Source organism: Rhinopithecus bieti, unplaced genomic scaffold (assembly GCF_001698545.2).
Source record: "Rhinopithecus bieti isolate Rb0 unplaced genomic scaffold, ASM169854v2 scaffold_40700, whole genome shotgun sequence".
Taxonomy (NCBI): Eukaryota; Metazoa; Chordata; class Mammalia; order Primates; family Cercopithecidae; genus Rhinopithecus; species Rhinopithecus bieti.
In genome coordinates, this window is record NW_016816552.1 from 150,775 (window position 1) to 172,668 (window position 21,894).

General features: G+C 36.2%; 1 protein-coding gene across 1 annotated transcript in view; it reads right to left on the reverse strand.

Moving 5' to 3' along the window:
* The window catches only part of LOC108517166 (bromodomain adjacent to zinc finger domain protein 2B-like), a 171,688-nt gene extending 150,651 nt beyond the window's left edge, over nt 1–21,037 (reverse strand). Inside the window, 1 exon segment of the mRNA XM_017854960.1 lies at nt 20,992–21,037. The gene's annotated coding sequence lies outside the window, so the exon portion shown is untranslated.
* Nucleotides 21,038–21,894: the final 857 nt, after the last annotated feature.

The following is a 21,894-nucleotide window of genomic DNA, read 5'->3' on the forward strand; positions in this document are numbered from 1 at the left end:
GCCTGGGCGATAGAGCGAGACTCCGTCTCAAAAAAAAAAAAAAATAATAATAATAATAATAATAATTAAATTGGTAAGTGCTACACATGTTCCAGTGAGGTAAATTTTGCTCTTTGGGAAAATATTTCTACATACTCACGGACTTTGATCTCCAAGATGACCTCTTGCTTATGAAAAATACACCTGGCTGGGCGCAGTGGCTCATGCCTGTAATTCCAGCACCCTGGGAGGCTGAGGTGGGCAGATAACTTGAGGTCAGGAGTTTGAGACCAGCCTATCCAATATGGTGAAACCCCGTCTCCATTAAGAATGCAAAAATTAGCTGGGCATGGTGGCATGTGCCTGTAATCCCAGCTATTGGGGAGTCTGAGGCAGAAGAATGCTTGAACCTGAGAGGCGGAGGTTGCAATGAGCCAGGATTGCGCCACTGCACTCCAGCCTGGGTGACAGAGCAGTGAGACTCTGTCTCAAAAAGAAAACAAAAATACACCTTTATTTTATTTGAAGAATATTATGACTCAATAAACTTTCTCTATTTTGCTTTAAAAGCTCATTATCAGTATGTAAAAATGATCACAGTATAGTACTTAAAGACAAACAAAATGAATTAGAAATGTTTTGATTGTTACCTATGAAAATACAACTTCAGATAATAATGAACCCAGCTCTCTTTAAAGACATTAATAATCTCTCTTCATTATTAACATTTTACTAAAATAAAATCAATTATTTCTCCACTCCTCAAAGCAAAATCCATGTTAGAAAATGGTCTGCAGCTACCAGATCACTTCTGCAATTGTCTGTCTGAATCTTTAGCCAGTGCTAACCATATCTGTGTGGCAAAGATTTGTGATTTATTGCTGCTGCAGTGATTTGGTAATTGGTCCCCAAGTTCTCATATATTAATGCTTTATCTTTAAATGGCACACTAGAAAAGAATAATAGAAAGTAATTGATACACAGTATGTGTGAAATTATATATAGATTTGCTGAACACATGAGCAACTGACTACAAATATACATTAAAAACCCATTTAGTCCAGTGAATATTTATTATAAACAAGTTTGAGGGGTTAAGTTCCAACACTGAACAGACATATGTGAATAAGGTAGTTTTGTCCACAAGAAGCTCACAATCAAATATTTATTTATTTATTAATTTATTTTAAGGCTAGTCAAGTGAAGTAGTGGGAGTGGAGGAAGAAAAACAAAGAAATCTCTAACTGGTTGTGATCAATTCGGTGTAAAGACCAGGGCTCTCAGACCAGCCACAATCAAATACTTTAAATGGAAAATTTTCTAAGTGTTCATATTTTTAATGAAATAATAGTGTATTGAATTTGTATTTCTAACAATAAATAAAATAAGAATATTTCTCAGCAACCCAGAAAGAATAGGTTGAGAAATTTAAATGCATACCATGTGTGTTAGTGAGTGGCAATCAGATCAGAGTGTTCAATCCCTGTGTCACACTAAGATAGCTACCATGATGGTTTTGACTTTTTTGCATTTTAAAATTTGTTAAAAGAATAGAAGCATGAGGTGAACTAATAGGAAAATGAAAGCCAATGAAGGAAGAAGATCTTCACTAAATTCCTCAATTGCATGTATCTGCTCAAAGATTTTACATGGCACACCAAGATGTCTTTATTTCAAAAACCAATGTTAAGAAAAAAAGTAACGACAATTCTTTTATATAATAACCAAAGTGGATACAATTATCTGTTTTCTGAATTAGGACAAAACCAGTTTATTTGTTGACATTGAAAGAACTTCAAACATCAGCAAATGAAAGCAATCTTTAATATTTTAAATGTGGTACAGCAAAATTTAATCTATGCTTAATAAACAAAATAAAAATGTTACTTTAAAATGCTGATATCACGATAGTGAAGAGGCAAAAGCAACTCAAGAGTTCATCCACAGATGAAAGAATGAATAAAATATGGCATCCACACACACAGACACACACACACAGGAATATCATTCAGCCTTAAAATGAAAGGACATTCTAGCACATGCTACAACATGCATGAAACTTCAAGGACATGATACTAAGTGAAACAATCCAGTAACAAAAAGACAAATACCGTATGATCTCACATACAGGAGGTACTCACAGTAGTCAAAATCATAGAGACAGAAAGTAAAATGGTGGGTGACCAAGGGCCAGGGGAAAGTGGGCATGAGGTATTATTGTTTAATGTTTATAGAATTTTAGTTTTGAAAGATGAAAAGAATTCTGGAGACGGATGGTGGTGATGACTGTACATGAATGTGATTGCACTGTACATCCCCAAAGGTCTTTCAGTCTTCTTCTGGAAAAAGGGATAAAGGAGGCACTGTTACCTGACTGTGTTAAGTGGAGGAGACTGAGGAATCTAACTAGTTGAACAGACTTTGTATGTTTAATGAATGCTTAATAAACATTTCCCATTTTCATATAGTTTTTATATGTAGAGTTTCACCTGTACCTATAACTATAACCTTTTTCTCCCCTCCTGCCCATTCCAGAAATACACAGAACTGCTAATTGCTGAGCCTTTAGGAGTTTCACTGTTTTTTCTAGGCTTTCTTCACTGTCATCTGATAATTCAGTTATTGGGTTCTCTCAATCTGATAAATCAGTTACTATTTATCCATTGCTCTCCAGCTTCCAGAATTTTGTTGCTATTCATTCTTCTCCTGTTTCTTTGCTTATGCCTTTTTGAAAATGTTTTTTTTTCTATATAATCAATGGGGCTTCAACAGTTAGCTGAAGTAAGCATGTATGTTAATCTACCATCTTTTTAAGAAGCCTACTGTCCTCTTCTTCAGTCTCATGAAATCCTTTCTGTGTTAGAAATTGTCTTCTGTAGGAAGAGGCTGGTTTTATGAGTAAATACTATGTGGAATTAACTTCTTTGTTTGTTTGTTTAGGAGGAGTCTCACTCTATTGCTCAAGCTGCAGTGCAGTGGCCCGATCTTAGCTCACCGCAACCTCTGTCTCCTGGGTTCAAGGGATCCTCCCACCTCAGCCTCTCTAGTAGCTGGGACTACAGGCACGCAACACCATGTCCGGCTAATTTTTTTATTTTTAGTAGAGACAGGGTTTTCACCACGTTGCCCAGGCTGGTCTAGAACTCCTGTATGTGCAATTAACTTTAAAGGTCAATTTTATTATAAAGGCTTCCGATCTTCACTTGAAATTCTGCTACGTCTGCTGTTTTTTTAATCATTTCTTTAATACTCACTGTATATATGAAATATCTGCACACCAGTCTTTTTTGATTTAATCCTTGCATGTGGTACTCTGCATATATTTGTAACTGCATTTTTATTTTAGGAATCTGCCTAGATTTAACTTTCTAAGAGCCTTCCTCCTGCTTCTCAGCAAACACACTTAAAAAATCACATCATTTTCTCTATGGTCATGTTGCCTATTCCAGTTGTACAGGCATTCTCATACCACTCTGGTATGTCTTAGTTATGAAAGTGCCTGCTTAATATTATGGTGAAAAACATTGTATATTTATACGTAGGGTTTTGAATTGGGGAAAGATCTAGGCACCCAGTTGAGGATCAACGGAGGACATTATCACACGATCAGAGATAAATCAATTTCTTTGTTTATAATCATACCACCCAATACTCAAAAAACATAGTGGCAAAATTTGCTACCAAGCCTTCCTTCAAAACTTTTAACACTTTATCTTCTCACCTCATGTAAACTTACAAATACAAAAGAAAAGGGATGAGGGAAAACAGAAGGGGAAGAGGACAACAGTAACAAAATGCAACATAACGCTTTTTCACTCTCTACTTCAAAAGAATTCAACTTTTTCACTCGTCTTAAGACAGATACTACTTTATTTCCCTATAAAGTTGGAAAACATAAACTCTTTTTACAGATTTTTTGCAGCATCAGCATCACTGTTCAAATAGTGATACCTATACTCTGCTTCAAAATGCAGAGGGGGGGAATCTCCATAGACTGAATATTTTTGATGTGGCCCTTTCTACCCATAAGGATCATATCATGCTTTCTATATTCAAAAAACATTAAACATACACCTCTACTGTGCCATCTACCACAGCTATAATGACCAGTTTATGTGTCTGTCTCTCCAGTAGACGATAAGCTCCTAATGAAGAAAAGAAGAGCAGTGCATTTTCTACTTTTATAAATTTAGTAAGTAATTCAAAAAGAACAACACAGTGCTTATTAAATCAAGGAATAAATCATAACCATGAATTTCTCTTCAAGATAATGGAATTTTCTTAAATATGCTAGCAAGAGGAAATAATTTAGGGGCAACACAGGAGAATGCAACCAAAAATATAAATTCATACACAGCATAAAGAATTTATAATAATGCTTTAATACCATTTATGTACTAGTGTCCTCCATAAAAACCTCCACTAGGAGAAAAGTTGAATATGAAACATTCTCAAATTAAACATGGTGGGGGAGGGTGTATTAATATCAATCAACCAAAAAAATCTTCCAGGCTAGCCACAGTGGCTCATGCCTGTAATCTCAGCACTTGGAGTCAAAGGCTGAGATGGGAGGGCTGCTTGAGCCCAGGAGTTCAAGACTAGCCTGGGCAACATAGTAAGACCCTGTTTGTATTTCTTTTAATTATAAAAAAAAAAAAAAAATCTTCCAGTGCTTCTCTTGCACATTAAGAAGAGAAGGTTAACTTTTTTTTTTTTTTTTTTTTGAGATGGAGTCTCGCTCTGCAACCCAGGCTGGAGGTGCAGTGGTGCGATCTCTGGCTCACTGCAAGCTCCGCTCCCGGTCACCGCCATTTCCTGCCTCAGCCTCCCGAGAGCGCAACTACAGGGAGCCCCAACCACACGCCCAGCTAATTTTTTGATTTTTAGTAGAGATGGGGTTTCACGCATGTTAAGCCAATGTCTCGGATCATCCTGACCTCCGTGATCCCAGCGCTCCTCGGCCTCCCCAAAGTGCTGGGATTACAGACGTGAGCCACCGCGCCCGGCCAGTAAACTATTTTTTTTTTATATCTGCCTACCTTTATTCCCACAGCTCACTACATTCCAGCCTCATTGGCACTGTGATCACTATAACCTCAGATTTTCACAATGTGACACCTGGCTCTTTCTGGTGATTCATTTCTCAACACAAGTGTCACCTCATCAGGGAGACCTTCCTTGACTGTTATATGTATGTTGCCCTCAATTCTACCTTACTCCCTGTATATGCTATCACATTTTCCTTCCTCCATCCCTGTTTGGAGCTCTTATCAATAATTGAGAATATTTTACTTATATATTTGTTTACTTCTCCCCACTAGAAAGTAAACTTAGTAACAGAAGAAACTTCATCTTATCGACCACAGTAATCCCAATATCTAGACAGTGGAAACACATAAGTGGCACTCCATAAATATTTGTAGAATGAATAAATGAGTGAATGAGTGACAGTGTGTGAAGCATACAACAATATAATGACTAAATGAATAAATGGCTAAAAATTCCTACCTAGGAATGTGCTGGCAGGCAGAATCTTTGAGACCAAACAACTTTCCATCTGATAGCTTTCTTTATGTCTCTTCCCTTACTGAATATCAATACTATAACTGAGGTACACAAAAATAAAGATAATTAAATGAGAGAGATTGGCAGTATATAAGTGGGTTGAAGAATGTGTCGCATAAGATCACCTCAGGGCACACACTAGCTGATTCTAGAATTCTTTTCTTTCATAATCCTGTTTCTGTCATTCAATCAACTAGAAAGTATGCGCTGAGGATGATGTTTTCTATTTCTAAATATCCATACCAAGGTCTCTTGAACACAAGTTAGTTTTATATTCTTTGCGAATATTGGTCTTCAGTTAGTGTAATATGAATTGGAATCTTAGTTACAACTAGTACTAGTTATGTCAACAAGGAGCAGTTACTTAATATCCATAAGTCTAAAACAAAATGATACTTGGAAACTATCTAGTATATAAGTACCTTTATTATTAGTTCTCCCTTAGACAGCAGGAACTGAAATGTAGAAGAAATCATAAGAATAGATCAAACATATCTTTATGCTAATGTTCACTGTGGAACACTGTGGTTCACCTCTTTACTGAGAAGCAACAGGTCACAAGCAGAGCTAACAAAATTAATGTAAATGTGACTACATTTGCAAAGGGCAAAATCACATCTCTCAACATAGTAGGCATTCATCTGCTGAAATAATAATGTCAGGTCACAGAAACTTCAGCCTTTAAATGTTCTACACATTTCCTAGATTTGTATTTCTAAGAAATGGGGTGATACAGATGTTAGATCCAAACATTCCTGGATTATGACCTTTGTTTTACCGCTTAATCACTGTATGACCTTGAGAGAGTTATTTAACTTCTATAAACCTCAGTGAAAATCAAGTTGTTGATAATTTACACATACTTCAAACATTTCCCATTGCTCTAGGGTAAACAAACAAACAAAAGTCATTATTACTATTATCATTATTATTACTATTATTATTATTTTGAGATGGAGTCTCACTCTGTTGCCCAGGCTGGAGTGTAGTGGCATGACCTCAGCTCACTGCAACCTCTGCCTCCTGGGTCAAGTGATTCTCCTGCCTCAGACTCCCAAGTAGCTGAGATTTCAGGTACTCACCACCATCCCTGGCTAATTTTTTGTATTTTTAGTAGAGACAGGGTTTCACCACGTTGGCCAGGCTAGTCTCGAACTCCTGACCTCAGGCGATCCGCCCACCTCAGCCTCCCAAAGTGCTGGGATTACAGGTGTGAGCCACTGCACCGAGCCAAAAGTCCTTATTATTAAACAAATGAAAGTTCTCATTATGGTCTACTATGTCCTGTATTTTCTGGTTGCTTACCTCAAACCGCAATCCTTGCTCTCTGTACTCCAGTCATATAGGCTTTTAGTTCTTTCCTTCAAAGTGCTATGTTCCCTTCCTATTTATCTGAGTAGTAACCTTAACTGGAGTTATTTTTCTTCAGATGCCTTTAATTTACTGTCTAGGTTCCTTTCATTTCAGCCCGAAGATCTCCCATTAGGGCATTTCTTGTAGGCAGGTTTACTAGCAACAGATTACCTATCTAAAATATGCTCAAAGAGCAAAAGGAAACTCACAGACAAAAGAATGAAAGGAAACCAGGAAAACAATGTATGAACAAAATGAGAATATCAATAAAGAAACAGAAATTTTAAAAAGGAACCAAATAGAAATTACAGAGTTAAAAAGTATGATAGCTAAAATGAAAAATTCACCAGAGGGATTAACAGTAGATATGAGTAGGCAGAAGAAAAGAACCAGCAAACTTGAAGATAGGTCAATTGAGATTATTCAGTCTAAGGAATAGGAAGAAAACAGAGTGAACAAAAGTGAACAGAGGCTATGGAACCTGTAAGACACCATTAAGTGAACCAATATGCATTATGGATATGCCAAAAGGAGAAGACAGAGAGAAAGGAGTAGAAACAATGTTTGAAAAAATAATGGATAAAAACTTCCCAAATTTGAAGAAAGACATGAATCTACATATCCATATCCAACAAGCTCAATGAACTTCAAGCAGGATAAATTCAAAGAGATCCACACAAAGACATATTATAATCAGCTATTGAAAGCCGCAGAGAAAATCTTGAAGGCAGCAAGAGAAAGGCAACTTGTTATGTTCTTATGTACAAGGAATCTTCAATAAGATTAATAAGCCAGGTGTGCCGGCACCTAGTATCATAGCAAAAGACAAGCAGTGCAGCATAACAATAAAGACACAGGTTCCATGTCAAATGCCTGGGTTTGAATCCTAAACTTCACTAATTGCTATGTAACTCTGGGAAAATTCCTTAACTTCTTCATAGCTAAGTTTTCCCACCTATAAAATAAGAATAATGATACCTCCCCCTCACAAAGTTGTTTGGAGGATGAAATAAATTAAAGCTATAAACTCATGACAGGTTGCCTGGAACATAATTAATCAATCAAATGTTGACTATTACTTATTATTATCATTATCACTTTATAGAGGTTCTAAAAATTTTAATTCTTATTTCCTTGAATTTCCCATATTTCTGTGAAACAAACACTGACTATTGAGGAGGTAAGACACAATAATAATCTTTTTGTTTGCAGAAGAAGTATGAATTGGTAAAATAATAAAAATTTATTTTATGCATGATAATGCTATCAGGCTAAATGTTCTATCACCTCCTTTAGCAAATCCTTTATTATCAGAGACACTGAGTAAAATAAGCGATCAATGAATATACTTTATTTTTTTCTCAAGCTTTGCCTCTGACAGAGATGCTTATCCTTTTGTGGTATGGACTTATGCGTTTTCTATAAACAAATAGCCCCAAATTATTATCATACCTAAAATCTTAACAATTCTTTTTTTTTTTTTTTAGATGGGGTCTCGCTCCTTCACCAGGCTGCAGTGCAGTGGCGTGATCTCAGCTCACTGCAACCTCTTCCTCCTGCATTTAAGTGATTCTCCTGCCTTAGCCTCCTGAGTAGCTGGAACTACAGGTGCATGCCACCACGCCCAGCTAATTTTTGTATTTTTAGTAGAGACAAGGTTTCGCCATGTTGGCCAGGCTGGTCTTGATCCCTTGACCTCGTGATCCACCTGCCTTGGCCTCCCAAAGTGCTGGGATTACAGGCATGCGCCACTGCACCTGGCCAACAATTCTTTAATATCAAACACTCAGTTGATGTACACATTTCGTCTTGTATTTTTAAATTGCCTGTTTGTTTGAATCTGGACTCAAATAAAATTCGTACATTGGATCTGGCTGATGATGACTCAAGTCTCTTTTAATCTCTAAATGCTCTAGCCAATCTTTTCTTTTTCCTTCCTTATTATTTTCAGCTCAAGAAACTAGGTTCTTTGCCTTTTAGAGTTTTCCACAGTCTGGATTTTCCTGACTCTATCCCCCTGGTGTAATTTAACATGTCCTTGTGTCCTTTTTATTTCCTGTAAATTAGGCTTGATCATATTTAGGTTTTTTTTTTTTTTTTTTTTTTCCTTTGGCTGGACAGCCTCCTATGGGAGGTACATACTTTTGTTAGCAAGTACATAATTTTTTATGTAAAACAGTGATAATAATGGTGTCTAACTCTTAAAGTTAAGAGGATTAATTTACTACCAGTCAAATGTTTAGATTAGTACCTGGCACACAGTAAGGACTCCACTAACATTAGCTCTTATTATTACATTGCATATAGAGAATCAATAGGATATGATACCAGCTTAGATATGAATTTGTGAAGAAGAAGCTGAAGATAACTCATATTTCTACCTTGAGTGGCTAAGTATATGTTGATATCATTGACTAATACAGGGAATATATAAAGAAGAAAAGGTTTCTGGAAAATTAGAAGAAAATCAGTTCAAATTTGAACAGGTTGAATTACATGTCTGTGGGATAACCAGGTACCAATCCTATATAGAGAGCTGCAAATGGAGGTTCTGCAATTTAAAAGAGAGGTCTGGGGAGCTACAGATAAAGTTCAAATAGCGAGCGGAAAGGGAACTTAATGAAGGTCACATTTATCACAAAAGACTACAAGACCTCTTTGAAGAATGTATTGGCTTTGGGTAAGGAGAGGTAGTAGCACTTCAAGAAAAGGAAATATGTGGAAAAAGACACTGTGACAAAATCAACAGTATATTTATATTTGTGGCTAAAGGAGTGCTTTGACTATAAAATAATGTGTGTTGGAAAGCAGAGGGAAATTAATTTATGTAGATAGGGACAAGGCTACATTTAAATGGCTTTGAAATTCAGGAATAGGTAATGCAATTTAAGTAGGAAATAAGACACTGAAAAAGTTAGCAAGACAGCTGAACTCTGCTGTGGCAACATTATACAAAAACCTATCATAACAGAATATGAAAAGTAAAATGTACTTACTATATTATTCGAGAGGATTTTAATTTATGCCAGCTTTATTTCCACTGAAGTTAAAAGGAATGTTGTCTAGGCACTGTAACTTTAGGCAATAGCCCCAAGGCGGAAAATGTTATCTTTAGTACCTTCCCATATCTCTTCCCAGTCCCTTCTCCTGCCTCTCCACTTCCCTGATGAACCAATGTTCTCAATCTGCTCTAATATAAAAAACTACATTTTTGCAATGATGCAATGTCTTGTTCCCTGAAGTACTCTGGTTACATCTCCTTGCTCAGTTCTACCCTCCCAGGAAATCATTCATTCTCTGTCGCCACTCTACAGATCTCAGCTAAGAAAAAAACAAAAATTGATTATCTAATTAAGGTAGTGCATACAACACTGTAAGTGATCAAAATCCTAGGAGATATTTAATTTCAAAAAGAGGAATCTGTTAACACCTATGAATCAAATTGTTAAAATATATACTATCTCTTTGTTTTCTGTACTATACATTCCAGTTACACACTAAAAGACAAAAAAAGTCACTAATTTTCCTTATATTACACTTTGCACACCAGCAAAGCCAAGTTTGCAGCATATTTACTGGATCACTACTAGGAAAAAGTACTGTGACAGACTCTAATGAAACTGCAAGGATGAATAAAATACAATCTATGCCTTTACTAGATTATAAGGAGTTTATAGCCTAATAGGTGAAACAACTGAACACACAATCATCATATAAGGTATATAAGGACTCTGTAACAATGTTTCTGAAACTTAACCTATGTATAAACCCCTTATGAAGACAGAAAAAAGGTTTTGTGAAACACCTTCCACCCACTGACTTATTATATTGTTACTGAAATACAGAAAAATAAAGCTATGGATAAAGATAAACTCTTCCTCTTGCTTCCAGATCTTCTTTCAAATATAATACCAAAAGGATTTCCAAATAGGCACACAAAAGCTACAAACAACACAGTTCAAATACACAGTTCAAAAACTGTGTATTGTGTTCACGAATACAATGTTTTCATGAAAATGTATTATTATAGGCCGGGCGCGGTGGCTCCAAGCCTGTAATCCCAGCAACCTTTGGGCAGGCGCGAGACGGCGCGGATCACGAGGTCAGGAGATGCGAGACCGCATCCTGGCTAACACGGTGAAACCCCCGTCTCTAAACCTACAAAAATACTCCCCAAAAACACAACAGCCTAGCGGGCGAGGTGGCGGGGGCGGCTCTGTAAGTCCGCAGCTACTGGGAGCCTGAGGCAGGCGAATGCGTGAACCCGGGAGGCGGAGCTGTGCAGTGAGCTGAGATGCCGGGCCTGCAGCTCCCAGCCTGGGCGACAGAGTGAGACCCGCTAACAAAAAAAAAAAAAAAAAAAAAAAGAAATGTATTATTTAGGTTTCTCCATTATTTTCAGTTACATTTTGGTTTAACATGCCTATAAGTCTAGTGATATGGTTTGGCTGTGTCCCCATCCAAATCTCATCTTGAATTGTAACTCCCCCAATTCCCATATCATGGGAGGAACCCAGTGGGAGGTGACTGAATTATGGCGGCGGGTCTTTCGTGCGATGTTCTCGTGATAGTGAATGAATCTCATGAGATCTGATGGTTTTAAAAACAGGAATTTCCTTGCACAAGCTCTCTCTCTTTCTCTGCCTGCCACCATCCATGTGAGACGTGACTTCCTTCCATCAGGATTGTGAGGTCTCCCCAGCCACGTGGAACTGTAAGTCCAATAAACCTCTTTCTTTTGTAAATTGCCCAGTCTCGGGTAATCAGCAGTGTGAAGATGAACTATACATCTAGTATGCCCTAAATGATTTAATATCATTTGTTTCTACTCAAATGACTGCAAAACTTTTAGTTCACTCTGATGTCATCAGACTTTCACCTAATACAAGTGAACCACTTATAATATTAAATCTATTGTTCTTTTCTCATTAGACTAACATAATCATAGTCCTGAAAATACATGGTAGTAATTGGTTATAAGGTAGGCATGGCATACCACATGATCTAAGAATATGCTCACACTAATTTATTTTACATTAACATTAAAAATTTTAGCCCTTTCTCCCTGTGGAAAATACATTTGCACACTCAGGTCCATGTACCCCGTGTTGAAATAAATTGCTATAACAGAAATAACAAATCTGAAAGGCAGAAATGATACGGAGACTAATTCCAACTGAAAAGGATCCAAAGGTTTTATGGAGGAGGTAACATTTGAAATGAACTGTGACATTTGAGTTTAGTGCCAAGTGTCTACGTTTTCTGAAATTTCCTTTCCATAAAGATGACACTGAAAATATAAAGCTTCTAGAGTTTAGAAAAAAAAGACACACAGGAAATATTCAGTGGTAAGGAAATACTCAGTGGTAAGGGGAGTGAGGAGACAAAAATCATGAATTTTATGAACATAAGCTGACGGGTTTCTTTTGAGGAGAAAGAAAATCAGAGAATAAAATTGCAAGTATTAGATGTGCTATTTGCAAAATCAACAGCATACTCTGCATGTTGTAAAGTTTACACATACTATCTTACATTTTGATGTAAATGTACCCATTGATGTAATGTTTTAAAATGCATTTAAAAATGCATTCACATAAGGACAGCTTCAGGAATATTTGTATCAGTTAAACTTCTTTCTAACATTCATGACACGCAAACTTTTGATACTATACAACAAAAAAAATTTCCATTTTGTCAAAATTCTTTCTCCTCCCTGGTTTTTTCTGTGTATATTTATATAAAAAGAACAAAGAGGTTAAATATCACAAACCCATAACTCAGTGTACATAACCCATTTTCTCATCTCTAGTTTCTGCAGACTACAGTTACATTTTATCCACTCCCTTACGAACGTTTCTTATATCTCACAGCAGAAGTGTGCATTAGTGTTCTACAAAGTGTGAGTGGAAGAAAACAATTTACTAGCCAGATTAACTTTCAAGTCACCTTAATTCAGGAAATATTTACCTAGTCTACATGCTAGACACTGCTGATTACAATAAGAAAACAGGAAACCACAGCAGAAAACTGGTTTTCATTTTATATTCTCTCATGTTTCTATAATTATTCCTAGATCTGTAAAGTTTCTTTTTTAAAGACAGATTTATTAAACAGTAGCTCATTTAGAATTTTCTGATAAATAAGAATCTATCTTTAAATCAAGGGATTGTGTAACATTACACATTTTGACTTGTTCAAAAGAAGTTAAACTTGAATCTGTGCAGCATGGTGTTATTTATATATGCAGCCACTCATACAGAGAACATCATGCATGCTTTTAGCTCCATTAATTGTTAAATGTTAAAACAGTACAACTTATGAGAAAATGCAGTACAAGTAAACAGAGGGTTTCTTTCATCCAAATATACATTTAGGAATAGCAATGGGAAATGGATTTATATGAAGTAACTTAAATGGCTGCTACATACTGATTTTGAAGATACTATTCAAAATATTCAGACTCTGTAAAAAATGTTTCAGACGTATTTTATAACTTTACTGTACTACATTTAAAAATTTTAACACTTTTAGATTTGTTACTTGCTATAAAATATGGAAATTCTTAAAAAGATTTTCACTTCCGGTTTTATTACTGTTATATTTTACTACAGATATTTTAAAATTGACTATAACTCTACTTTTGGTATCAGAAAAGTGAAAAATAAAGGTCAGATAGTACACAGTAAACTTGTTCTGGAAATGACTATTTTTTGCGCTTTTCAGATAATGACTTAACTATCACTTATAACACACTAGGAAAGATATTTGACCTTTCCAAGTCTCAGTTTGGGCATCTGTAAAATGTAATGATACGTCTTTTAAAATTGTTAAAGGTTCAAATAAGTACCTAGCATCTTAAAAAATCAGTGGATAAATAAATATTAGCTTTGTTCTTCATTCCTCAACAAATTTATCAAAATATATTTATTAAAAATATTTAATGATAGTCAAGTACAGTGGCTCACACCTGTAACTTCCATGCTTTGGGAAACCTAGGTGGAAGGATTGCTTGAGGCCAGAAGTTTGAGGTTACAGTGAGCTATGATTGTGCCACTGTAGTCCAGCCTGGGTGACAGAGTAAGACCCTGTTTCTAAAAATAAAAACATAACAAACAAACAAAAAAACCCACTAAAATTTAATGGAAAAGCAATAAATAATATTAAAATTATTTACAATAAAATAACTCATCACTAGGTATCTAGCACTTACTAAAGTTTTTAGTTTATAAATTCCTATGACAGCTGACCATTAGGCTCATTTACTTCCTCAAATGTTGTATTTCAACAGTATTAAACTTAGGCCAGGCACAGTGGCTCACGCCTGTAATCCCAGCACTTTGGGAGGCCGAGGCAGGCAGATCAGTTGAGGTCAAGAGTTTGAGACCAGCCTAAGCAACATGATGAAACCCCAGCTCTACTAAAAATATAAAAATTAGCCGGGCATGGTGGCATGTGCCTGAAACCCCAGCTACTCGGGAGGCTGAGGCAGAAGAACTGCTTGAACCTGGGAGGCAGAAGTTGCAGTGAGCCGAGATCACACCACTGCACTCCAGCCTGGGCAATAGAGCGAGACTCTCTCTGAAAACACACAAACAAACAAACAAAAACTAAAACATCTACATGTCTCTGAACATATGTTCTTTCAAGTCTATATGCCTATTTCCTCTTTCTAGATTCTCTTCTACATTATACTTCAAAAATCTAGACCACATGTCTCACTCCTCTGTAAACGTTTCTTGATCCCCTCTGCTAGACAGAACGAATCATTTCCCTTTCCATTCTTCTCCTAAAACTTCGAGGGCTATCCCATCTTTTGGCTTCCCTGGGCTACACTGGATGAAGAGGGATTGTGTTGAACACACATAAAATAGAGTAGCACTAACGATAGCTGATGAGCTAAAAAACAAAAAACAAAAATTACACAAAAAAAATCTCATAATGTTTTGACAAAGTTTCCAAATTTGTGTTAGGCTGCACTGATAGCTGTCCTGGGTTGCATGTGGCCCACAGGCCACAGGATGAACAAGCTTGACTTAAACCATGGAGACAGTAGAGTTCAAATAAAACAAATGAGATGTTAAAAAAAAAAAAAAAAAAAAAGACATTTTAACAATGGCATAAACATTTTTTCTTTCTTTTTTTTTTTTTAAGATGGAGTCTTGCTGTGTAGCCCAGGCCAGAGTGCAGGGGTGCAATCTCAGCTCATTGCAACCTCCGCCTCCCAGGTTCAAGCAATTCCCCTGCCTCAGCCTCCCGAGCAGCTGGGACTACAGGCATGTGCCACCATGACTGGCTAATTTTTGTATTTTTAGTAGAGATGGGGTTTTGCCATGTTGGCCAAGCTGGTCTCAAACTCCAGACAAGTGATCTGCCCACCTTTGCCTGATCCAGCCACCTCAGCCTCCCAAAGTGCTGGGATGACAGGCGTGAGCCACCGCACCCAGCCACAATGGCATAAACATTCTTCGTCAAGCTATCTTGGTCTATCAGGATTAGTTTTGGCCACGAGTGACAGAAAGCCCAAGAGTGAATGGCTCATACAATACAGAGTTTTATCTCTGTCATGTCAAAGAAGTACAGGGATAGGCAGGCCAGTATGGACAGTGTAACATTATGTTAGTAAGGATTTTCTTTCTTACTGTTGCTTTATTCATTCTCAGTATAGGGTTTCCACTCACAGTTCAACTATGATCACAATTCAGCCAGCAAGGAGGAAGGGGCAAAAAAGAGGATGTGCACCCATTCCTTTAAGGACACATCCTGAAAGCTGCACACACTACTTCTGCCTATATATATCTTGCCAAAGTTTAGTCAGATTACTATATCTAGCTGCAAGGGAGACTGGGGAAATGATGTTTTTATTCTAGGTAGTAATATACTGAAAAAAAAAATTAGAAGAGGGGGGAAAATCAGTATTAGGGACAACTATCAATCATTGCCATACTTGGTTATATCTTCTCTGTGGTAAGTACCTGACATTTTAAATTTACTATCTAACACCAATATTTCTGACAGTATGTACACTATAATGTTATATAGCAATTCCTTCTAAATCTCAATTATTAAGTATTACTATTGGGAGAGATGTATCTCTACAAAATTTAAGTAATATTCATAATAAAATTATCAAGAAGAAAAATGAAAAAATAATTTTTCTTTTTTGAGGCAAGCTCTTCCTCTGTAGCCTAGGCTGGAGTACAATGGTACAATCTTGGCTTACTGCAGCTTTGAACTCCTGGACTCAAGCAATCCTCCCACCTCAGCTTCCCGAGTAGCTGGGACTACAGTCTTGAGCCACCATGCCTAGCTAATTTTGTTTATTATTTTGTAGAGACAAAGTCTCACTATATTGCCCAGGTGGGTCTTAACTCCAGGGCTCAAGCAATCCCCCACGTTGGGCTACCAAAGTGCTGGGATTACAGGAATGAGAGCAACTGTGCCCAACCAAGAAATTTTAATAAAAACAGAAAAAGTCACTTTATTTAAAAGGTTGCCGGCCGGGTGCGGTGGCTCACGCCTGTAATCCAGCACTTTGGGAGGCCGAGGTGGGCAGATCACGAGGTCAGGAGATCGAGACCATCCTGGCTAAAACGGTGAAACCCAATCTTTACTAAAAATACAAAAAATTAGCTGGGCGTGGTGGTGGGCGCCTGTAGTCCCAGCTACTCAGGAGGCTGAGGCAGGAGAATGGTGTGAACCCAGGAGGCAGAACTGGCAGTGAGCTGAGATCGTGCCACCGCACTCCAGCCTGGGTGACAGTGAGACTTAGACTCAAAAAAAAAAAAAAGGGTTGCCTTGTGACAGATTATTAAATATATAGTAAAATATTAAGTAAGAATATTTGAAGATAAAATATAGTCACTCTAATAATGAAATTACATATAAACAAAACTGCATGTAAATGAAACTGCACAAATACGCTCAGAGAAGACAGAGGATTAAGGGAGATTTAAGAAAATAACCTCTGAATTATTTTATTGTACTTTCTATAAATGCTGTTTAGACATCTTTAATCAAGTAAGAACTAATCACAAAACAGAACAGTAAAAATTCTAACAGGATAAAGCAAAGTCAGGTTAGTCCAAGTTCTCAAATCATGTAATTTTAGACAAGTAACTTTACAGATATTGATGAGTATGAGGAGGCTAAGAAAAATTTAGTATGTGCCATCTTTTGTGCTAAGTGCTTTATGAGCAATGTTTCATTTAATATTCCAGACATCATAATATTATCCCTACTCTAGAAAAGAAAAAATTGGGTCTTAGACTAAGAAATTGACTCAGGATCACAACAGCTACAGAAGTAGCAGAACACAAACAAAAACAAAGGTTTTTCTAACCCCAAGTCCATGTCCTTAACTATTATGGGCACTACTTTCCCTCAAGCTCTCTAAACCTTGATTTTCTCACCCATTACATAAGGGGAATGCACAGTACTCTTAAACTATTCTATAGTTCATTCCGGTTGTTTAAGATGTTGCCATTCTAGTTGTCTGTCTAGTTGTCTAGTTGTCACTCCCTTTTCCTCAAATAAAAGAACATTAACAGGTCTAATTGGCCACCTTGCTGAAACTTGCTGAAAGTCAATAAAGTTATCACTAATATACATAATGTAGAAATCTATTTATTAAAACAGACAAAACGGCTACAATTTGTAAATAAGGTAAATTTGAATGTTTAGGATATATCACTGATCTTTATGGTTGATTTCATGTCCCTTGTGTATCTGTAAAGGAGTAAGCCATAAAGTTCTATCAGGAAGAGGGAGGAAAGCTAAAAGAAACTGAATTTAAATTTCATAATCCTTTTAAATTCAAATAATGCATTGCTTTATAGGTGAAGATACTGAGGCACAAAGAGGCTGACTTGCTGGAAGTCACACCGCTAGTACACAGTGACGTTAGTACTTGAACTCTATTGGTTCTAAAATCTAAGTTCTTTTCTATCCACCCTGCTTCCTGTGGTTAAATTATATTAATGTATTAATACCCTTATTTCAATTTTAACATAAGAACACTAAACACAGTAATTGATTTAGCACTTTCTGGTTTATTGTGAATGCCAACAAACATTTGCTGAATATAGTAAGAAGATGTGTATTAAAATCAGTATCCTAAATACAATTATGTTATCAGTAACACTGGAGTAATAAAAATTAAGCATTACCAAATTATTAGGAACAGAGAACTAGGATGATTAGGGAACACCTCAGGGAGATGATTATATGTGGATACAGTATTAGAGAGAAAGTTTGATTTCACCAGAAGAAATTGTTTTTAAGTGTGAAAAGAAAAACAATATTCTAGGTAAAGAGAATAACATGCATGTAAGTGTGGAGCCAAAACGTGTATCCAAGGTAGAGAACGTAGTCCACATTAGGTAGAGTATACCATTCTTATTCTTGAATAATAGAAAATATGCTGAAGACAGCCTGGGCACAGTGGCTCACTCCTGTAATCCCAGCACTTTGAGAGGCCAAGCCAGGTGTATCATTTGAGTCAGTAGTTCGAGGCCAGCCTGGCCAACATGGTAAAACCCTGTCTCTGCTAAAAATACAAAAATTAGCTGGGCGTGGTGGCGCGTGCCTGTAATTCCAGCTACTTGGGAGGCTGAGGCAGAAGAATCACCTGAACCCAGGAGGCAGAGGTTGCAGTGAGCCAAGATTGCACTGCTGAACTCCAGCCTGGGCAACAGAGTGAGACTCTGTCTCAAAAAAAAAAAAAAAGGAAACAAAGAAAGAAAAGAAAACATGCTGAAGACAAACTGAGGAAGGATCTTAAATACCAAATTAGAAGGTCTGGATTTGATCACACAGAAAATGAGAAGCCACCACACGTTTTCAAGTAGAGAAATAAAAGGAACCGAGCAATGCTTTAATCAGACTAAACTGGGAGTTGTGTACAAGTTTCAATGGAATTGATAATGGCCAGGAAGAAGGGAGATCAGTTAAAAGGTTTTGACATTTATATACATTGTGACATCAAAGAAAAAAACAGAAATTCTCCTGACTTCTGAAAATTTTGATTAAAACATATATAAAGTGTATATTACATAATATATAAATAGCTACTACACTTCAGCTCTGAAACAGCCCATAATATAATCCCCCTCTCTAACCATAACATTTTACCTTTAGTTCTTACTATGTCATCTCATTATACCAGTTTATGTATCTATGACTAGTCTCCTGACCTCTCTTCCTTTGGATAAATCAGCCCTTTCCTGGCCTCATTTATTCCAGCCACATCGTAAACATATATTTGAACTACTCTCTCACTAGTACTCTCAACCTGAATCAATGTTGAAATCTACCCTCTTTTCTTAACTCAAAGGGCTGAAAAAGGCCTCACAACAGTGACATAACAAAGTTAAGGTTTCTAGTATCAGTCACTTACGAACCTCTCAAATGAACACTTCTTACTCTTTAACTGATATTTAACATCTAATAATATTAAATATCACTTCTCTTCCTGAAATTCTTAGATTTTGATCAGTTGCAATTAATTACTCTCTTAATATTACCCTAAAATAAACTGTGGGGAAAAAATTTAAAATAAAATAAGCTGTGGGAGTCAGCATTTTCAATTTTAAAAGGGCTCATTTAATGCTAAAGTTAACTTCTTTGGTTGTAAAGCACTAGATGCTGAACAGAAGGTTTCTATAGAAATATGTCAATATTTTCTTATAAAATATTCAGTTAGGGCAATAAAGTTCTAATTAAGAAAAAACAAACAAGGAAAGAGCTATAAATCAAAGAAATATAAAATGCTGCCTTAGGAAAATGAATAAATATGCTATAAGTATTAGTAGACAAAATTATGATGATAAAGCCTTTAAAAATAAAATTTCTCTCTAGCCTCTGCAAAATGTTAAACTTAACAAATGAACCAGTTTAAAAAAAAAAATTGAACATAAATACAAACATTATCTATATGTGAATTTATACTTCTAATAATTAATGCTTCTGGATTTAATGAGTTAAATTAAAACAGAGTTAAAGAAGCAGCAGGATCATGGAGTAAATAATTTAGTACAAATTTATCTGTTATTTAAGAGAATTTTTTAAAAATGATATAAAGTTCATGATTGTAATTCAGATTTTATCACTTAGAATTTTCTCATGTGGATAAAGGCCCTGGTAAAGTTTTTCTTTAGGTAACATATGTCCTTATACACAACAGAAATTAACACTTAAAATTTAAAAGTATTAGTTCCTTAAGAGAACCATCTTTATCAAAAAACTCTCCATATCTGGAAGACTCTACAAATCCTATAAATATCAATAAAAAATTTAAGCAAGATACCTAAAAACTCTACCAAGGCTATATATATGTGGGTGTGTGTGTGTGTGTGTGTGTGTATGTATATATATATATATATTTGTTTTTAGACCAAGTCTCTCTATTGCCCAGGTTGGAGTGCAGTGGCATAATCCCAGCTCACTGCAACCTCCACCTCCCGGGTTCAAGTGATTCTCCTGCCTCAGCCTCCTGAGTAGCTGGGATTACAGGTGTGTGCCACCATGCCCAGCTATTTTTGTATTTTAGTAGAGACGGGGTTTTGCCACGTTGGCCAGGCTAGTCTCAAACTCCTGACCTCAGGTGATCCACCCACCTCGGCCTCCCAAAGTGCTGGGATTACAGGCGTGAGCCACCACGCCCAGCCTACCAAGGCTACATTTTCATAATCTTTCCTTAATAATTCATTACAATCTCAAGTAATTTACTTTTATATGTATTTCCTAATGTGGACTTGCCTTAACCTCTCTGCCATTTTTTAGTAAAATAAAACTCAAAATAGATGACATTCAGAGTTTAACTCATACTGAAATAATTTAGTATATTTAGGCCTATAATTTCAGTTGTAAATTAAAAGTAATTTTCCTTTTAAATGTTTTTTAAATCCTTTAAAGCAATATTTTAAAAGTATTTAAATAACTAGCTAGAAATATAAGATACGATTCATTTAAAATGTTAATATTCAACTGCCTAGCAAAAGAAATAATAATTTCAAATTATAAATGTTTTCTAAGTCAATTCTCATTCTCAGAGAAAACCAAACTTCCTTAAAAGCTTAACTATCATTTTGGTCTTACTGTGATCAATGTGGTCAATCTTGTGACATCACTGTTGGAAAACCTGCAATAGGAAAACAGAATTAGCAATCAGCTGAAATATAGTTAAGAAATTTCAGAAACTAAAAAGTTTGTTCAAAATTTGTGTCTTTCTTGATGCCATAAGTCATACTGAAATTAACCTACAGTATCAGCGTCCATATAATTAGCATGACAAAAATAAGCATAAAAGGACTGGAGTTTATTTATAGATCATTATTTATTATAGTATGGCAGGTCATGTTTTTGTTTATAATTACCAACACCCTAGGGTGAACATAACATATTAAAAAATAAACTATAGGACATTTGGGTTACAAGTTTTATGTGTCTTCAAATTATGTACTAAGAAGAGCAAAACAATATCTTAAATATGTCACAAACTGAAGACAATTAGGTATTATTTATAAATATTTTTCTGTCTATGATTATCAGTACAGATGAGAACCAAAATGTCATCTACTTAATACTGGAGACATTACCACATGCTAATGTTTATGAATAGTGACAAAATTATCAAAAGATTGAAAATATCACTGGAAATAATTCAGAAGAGGAAAAAAATATTTCCTAAGCTATAAACGGCTTCAAGTTTATCCCTGTGAAATCTAAATTTTTGGAATTTTGTTGTCGTTTTTCAAGACAGGGTCTCACTCTCACCCAGGCTAGAATGTAGTGGTGCGATCTTGGCTCCCTGCAACCTCTGCCTCATGGGTTCAAGCGATTCTTGTGCCTCAGCCTCCTGTGTAGCTGGGACTACAAGTGTGCGCCACCACACCCAGCTAACTTTTTGTATATTTAGTAGAGACAGGGTTTCACTATGTTGGCCAGCCTGGTCTTGAACTCCTGGCCTCAAGTGATCCACCTACTTTGACCTCCCAAAGT